Source organism: Macrobrachium nipponense, chromosome 15 (genome assembly GCF_015104395.2).
Source record: "Macrobrachium nipponense isolate FS-2020 chromosome 15, ASM1510439v2, whole genome shotgun sequence".
NCBI lineage: Eukaryota > Metazoa > Arthropoda > Malacostraca > Decapoda > Palaemonidae > Macrobrachium > Macrobrachium nipponense.
In genome coordinates this window covers 4,408,843-4,415,144 of record NC_087208.1, presented here as the reverse complement: position 1 = coordinate 4,415,144, position 6,302 = coordinate 4,408,843, and the positions used below count along the sequence as shown (strand labels likewise).

General features: G+C 37.7%; 1 long non-coding RNA gene across 1 annotated transcript in view; it reads right to left on the bottom strand.

Annotated features, from left to right (window-relative positions):
* LOC135226779 (uncharacterized) overlaps nt 1-5,942 on the bottom strand; it is a 53,292-nt gene extending 47,350 nt beyond the window's left edge. Inside the window, exons 1-2 of the long non-coding RNA XR_010317272.1 lie at nt 5,790-5,942; nt 420-518 (exon numbers count right to left, since the gene is read on the bottom strand). This is a non-coding gene — a long non-coding RNA (uncharacterized LOC135226779). The remainder of the gene's footprint in view (nt 1-419; nt 519-5,789) is intronic.
* Between the last annotated feature and the right edge of the window lie 360 nt (nt 5,943-6,302).

The following is a 6,302-nucleotide window of genomic DNA, read 5'->3' as shown; positions in this document are numbered from 1 at the left end:
TCACTAAAGGGGCAAAGGATCAAACTGTCCTTCAACGTTTATAAATGTTTGAGGATATCTTTTTATCTTTGCCCTATTTCATGCGGAATATTCAAATGGCATTATCACACCAACTGAGAGAGGGAGAGGGAGAGAGAACAAGATGCCATTATCACAAGAGAGAGAGAGAGAGAGAGAGAGAGAGAGAGAGAGAGAGACCGTTGCTATGACTGCAATACGTGTTGTCCCTGTGATGGGAATATCTTTTTTTTTTTTCCTACCATTTTGTAATAATTTCTCTTTTCCTCTGTTCGTTTTTCATTATGAATAAGATGGATGACTCCGGAGTGCATTACTCCTCAAGTTTAAACTTGTATTCACAATCACAATGTAAGGCCATTGGACTTTTCTAATCCTTATCAGCTGTGATGATAACTTACCTGGAACCCTGTAATAGGATGCATTTTGCTTTCCAGACGACTGCAGGGGCTCATATGGCACTGGAATGTGGCTTCTCGTGAAGGGCCCTCTTCCACGGACTGAAATGAAGAGAGGAGAACTGATTATGAATGGATAAACATAACTGAAGTGAAATTAAGAATTGATTAGATGTGAAAATAAATCACATAATTCAAATGAAATTTGCATTCTCTTTTAAAATGTGAGGCTTTCTGGAAAACCAAGACGCATCTCTGCCCATCATTCCCATAACTTTTGCATGGGGAATGATCCCCTGCTCAAGACTTCTAAGCCTCGCAGCCTCTACATCACTAAGACAGAAGCTGCAAGGCAGCGCACGTTGAACTCTCTACTTGAAACGCGACAGAGGCTTCGGGGTATGCAGTAAGAGGATGCTATCGAAGTTTGATTTCTCAAAGGAAATTTTTCCTTGTTCTTAAATTTTGAAGGTGATTGTGACAGTGACTGTTTTTTTTTCCTTGAAATTCTCAAATGTGCTCTTCTGAGTCTTGTGGAAAATTGGATCAAAGGAACTTAATGACGACGAGACTTCGTTCGAGGCAAAGTGGCAAAATTCTAACAGATTGTTCCATTTTTTTTTTAAAGGAAATTCAAACTGCGTTCGCATCGTACTTCTTCCCCAGTGCTTTCGTGTTCCTCTAAAGTGCATATTGACTGGCTACTGTATTTGTCTGTCTATTTGTTTATCTCTCACGTTCAGTTCTACCTTTCGATACAATAAATCCTAATAACTACAAAATATAAATAGGCACATCGCCTCTCTGAATGTGGTTTCTGTCCACTGATCAGCAATCTTCCTGATGAAAAGACTTCTTCTGAATTCGGGATTCGGAATCTCATTAAAAGACGTAGTGTCTAAGGAGGTCATATGAGACATCAAAGGCTTTTTCATAAACGGGAAAAATTTGATCACTGGAAAAGGGGAAAAATACGGCGATTTTAAGACCTGAATTACAGGAATCTGCCTTTCGTACTAGTGAAATATCCTCTTTTGATTTCAATACCTGATAATCAGTTATCAAAACCGACACTGCTTTCGTGTAATGCTCAAACTCTTAACATTCATGCAATATAATAATGTTGACTTTTCGAGCAAATTATTAAAATAAAAAATAAATTAAGCTTCAGCCCTGAAAATTTTAATGGAAAATTGGTTTCATTTTTTTATTCTCTTTATCTTTGCTTATAACTGGACTTCATAAGATGCTTTGAAGTACTGATCCGGAAATACATTAAAAGAAAACGTTGCTGTGATAATCTAGTTGTTTTTTTTTTTAATCTGGAAAGACTGAAACCATTTTGTTAGATAACTAGATGAACAGGTAGACAACTTTTGTGCAGGAGTACTCAGGTTAGAGGAAGAAAATAAAAAGGAAACTAAAAAGGTCGTGATTGTTTGTTTATGGTGTTTTTACGTTGCATGGAACCAGTGGTTATTCAGCAACGGGACCAATGGCTTTACGTGACCTTTCGAACCACGTCAAGAGTGGAACATTCTATCACCAGAAATACACATCTCTCTCCTCTATGGAGTTCCCGAGAATCGAACTCGCGGCCACCGGAGTGGCACGCCAACAACATACCGACCACGCCACTGAGGTGCTAGGTCGTGATTGCGCTCGTAATTTTCATTCTGAGGTATAATACAAGAAAGCTTAATGTCAATATTAAACAAATCCATAAAGATGGAAGAAATATTCGGAAGGCAATCGGAAAAGGAGAAATGTCTTACTTTAGGGAGAAATAACAATGGCAACGCAAATGCGCATTGCAAAGATGCATTGAACTTTTCTATAGTGTCTCTCTCTCTCTCTCTCTCTCTCTCTCTCTCTCTCTCTCACTTTATGGCATAAGAATTTCAGCATTGAAAAGGAACAAAGATGCGAGGCAAAAATACCTCCGGCATTTTTAAATGTCACGGAACATTCCGTGCGCTTTTCCTCCTCAGAGTAAACAAAACAGAACTTGGGTTTCGTATTTCCAGACCAAGTTTTGGTATTGCTGTTTTGTTGAATTTTAAACTTCCAAGTGTGAGACTGCGTTTTCTCCCGTATTTATTATAATCAATTATTCTTTTTAGTTAAAATGGGGGAACTGTATGTGGACTCTTGACAATCATTTTACCATTGCTTCAGAACCTTTCTTATCTACTGCCAGTTTAGTAGTTCAGGAAAGGAGGAATCATTCTTAGTAATGACGACTTCAAAGGGATTCTATCTAATATTGTCAGTTGGATCCTGAATGTTTGCTAATCGATTTAAGGATTACTTTGCCAGAAAATGAATGTCATTTTCAATTATAGCTACTTTAATAAGAATAATCATTCATTAGATAAACATCGTGATTTAGATGTGTCTTTGTGGAAAACTGAATTGTGACCAGTCAGTTTTCCAACACTTACTAAACATTCCGATTCCGGTGAAGTAAATATCATGATCAACCTCCAAACCCTTGAGGTTCCCTTTGGTTTCTGTGTTTATATCAAGAGGAGGGTTCCTCAATCAAATCTGGGTCCTGGGTTCCCCAGATAGGTCCAGGCTGAAACCTATTCTGCAAGATAGTGGGATCTAAACTTTCCTGGAAAGCACAAAAACAAGGTTCCTTCTTTCCACAATCCCTCCTCCTGATACCATTTTGGATTCCTTTGGCTGCAGGGAGCTGGAATTGGCTCCCAAGATGTTCCCTATTTATTGCTGGGTGGTATGGTCCGGGAGCGATCCGCAGACTTTTTTTCCCATACTAACCTCTTCTTCAAGATAACGCCTAAATGAGGGAGAAAGAAGATAAAAACGAGAGAAGGATAGAAGAGGAAACTTTTATAAGGGACCAATAAGGAAGGAGGAGGCGTTTCCTAGTGTGGTGGGAGTGAACACCAGATGGAAAAGCCCCGAGATCCTCCCCCGCAGACAACAGCCAATCTCCGCAGGATTTAAGGACCAACTTTCCTAGTAAAGTCTCTCTCTCTTTGGCTGTGTGGTTGTTCAATAAATGTGCGTGGGTATGTTCCTCCCACGCCACTGCTTTTCAATGCTAATATCCTTTTCTGGGCAGAAAACTTCCTCTCGGATTTTTTTTTATTATTTTTCCATGTCATTTACAAACTCTGCTTATTCTCTAATGTTATACACTACACCGTCTTTTTGTTTTTACGTCTGCAGTTCTTACGGTTTTCCTTTTCTTTCACAGGCTTGATTATTTTTGAATGACTGCGTCTAGTATCTTCAGAATTTTGCTGATAACTTTGCTTAGCCCGTAAATGAAAAGTTAATAACAGTCGTTTTTTTTTAAATAATTTATGTCATTCGTGAGCATAATTTATTTATTTCTAAGAATGCACGAGAAGAGAAACAAAACATATCAACCAACAAAACTGTTGCTTTGAAGAAAGAATTAAAGATCTGCAGACGAAGACAGAACCAGACTTTTGTCTCCAAAGGCCTTTGTTGCAATAGAAGTCTTGCGGGGAAATGGATCGCAAACCGAATAACGATGAGACAACCCCAATCAAAGGCAACAGCATCCAAGGAGTTATGGCTTTCGTTTCCATGAAAAGGAACTAAAATTACTTTCTCCTTTGTTCCAGGACACAAATACACACAAGCACACACAGACACATACATGCGCGCGTGCACTCTCATTTGTATTGCGTTCCTCTTTCACTTGCTTGAAAGTCACCTTACTGATGAGGTTTCAGGTTCCGAAAAGCAAGGGGACGGAACGACCCAAGACTGATTCCTTAATCTGCGGAGATTCTGGTGATCTTGACACTCATTTCATGTACTCTACTTACTCACTGGTCAGTTTATTCTAACACAAGACATTATGTAGAAACATGAAAACTCGTCAGGAATATACTGATTCATAATATTCAGCTTTACCAGGGAAAAATACTCTCAAATAGCTACTTTCTGCTGTCTTAAACTCATTAATTCAGAATAATTTTACAGTTTGCCAAAACTTCCACAGACAGAGAAATGTTTTTATTTTACTGTTAAGGTTTCCGAACTCTAGCATCGAGAGCATTCATTATCCATGGATGTTCATTAAACTGTATATTAAGAATTTTGATAAAATTTTTGCTTGAGATCATACCAGGCAACATCAATTGACTCAAAAATAATCGTTTATTACATAATTACTAATCAAAATTTATTAAGACGATTGCATCGAAGTAGCCATACTCCACTTTGGAAAATACTCACCACCCATTAAGGTGTTCGCTTAATCTCAAGTACAGAAATACATTGGGCTAAGATTGGCAGAGGCCCGTCAAGAATGCTGTGATGACTATTCATCCAGTCGGTTTTCGGGGTGACACAATTTCACTCATTTTTCCAAGTAAATTTTGCCAAAGATTAACGTCGTACATTGTGAAGGGCAACGCTGCTGCTTATCCAGAAGTTAAGGTAATTAATTGTATTTTCTTTGATTTTATGGGATTTACTAAGATGCCGCTACAGCTATTCATTTCTAAAGAACACTGGGACTTACTCTCATGGCTATGTTTAGAACACGGGAAAAGCAACTTAAAACAACTGACTTCTGGAAATAAACGACAGGTCCTACATTAGTTTCTCGTTTGAGCAACCCATCTAAAAAAATCATGGTCTACCTCATGATTAACATAACTACTTACAAGGATATATAGAACAGATTTTTTACCAAGTACATTTTTCGATACATAATAAAAGATGAGTACGTATATTATACTCATTAGATAAATCTGGAAAGTAAAGGGCATGAGAGGGTGATTTGTATTAAGATAACAGTGAAATGTAATTCTAAGAGAATTAATCACTCAACTATGAAGAGTCAAGGTTTACAATAAGCTGACAAAATTCTACAGGAAGATGCTTGGCTTTGACAACAGAAAGATAATTTTATTTGCAAACAGAGATTTATTCAACAATATTCAAGAGGAAACCGAAAATCCCAACACCAAGGCAGGATTCTCAAGAAAAATAAAGCGAGCCAGAGATGAATTTGAAAAATTCGTTTTTTCTCCCGTTTACAACTTATGAAGGTACCAAAATGAACAGTGCGTGTAAGAGTCTTACAGCATTCACTAACCTTAGGTAGTGCAAGAAGTAGCTTAAGGACGACCTTTAGAATTTGTCTCTTCCCATTTTGACCGAAGTAAGTCAATGAAGTGGCATTGATTGAAAAGAGAACTCACAAAGGATGCCTAAGTCTACAAGACAATAGACAGTAAATTAAAATGTTACTCGAGCATATTACAACTCCATGACCAATATATATATAATAATACAGTGCTTGCACAATGGACCTTAATTATTTGCAGAATAAAATGATAAACAAAGCAGCCGAACCTGTAAGCGATATGCGCGTGCTTAGCACAAGAGAGAAGTGCCATCATCCAAGACGAGTCTTTGTGCAGAACTGCTAATCTTAGACGCCTGGGACCTCCTGGGAAATACAAGGCAGCGTTGCACAGCTATTAAGTGTTCCATGAATTCTCATCTGCATCTGAAAGAAGACGCGGATAAAAATTTCCGGTGCAAGTACGGCACACTTATTGTTTCATTTTATTTCTCCTTACGACAATTTTATTTGTAGATTAAATTTTACCAAAATTCAAATTTACAATTTTGAGGATGAACATAAACGTTAGTGTAAACTGTTTAAAAGTTGAAATGAAAAAAAAAAGAGGATTATTGCCTCGTGCATTCAGGTAGTAAGCGGGCATATTCATGATGACATGTCTGTATCTATCTTTATACACATTTCTCTGAATTGTCGTTTTACATCGTGGGTAAACTACTCTGTTTAGTTTTAACTAACTTTTATCTAATTCCAAGTCATATCTCCCCAATCCGCTGTAG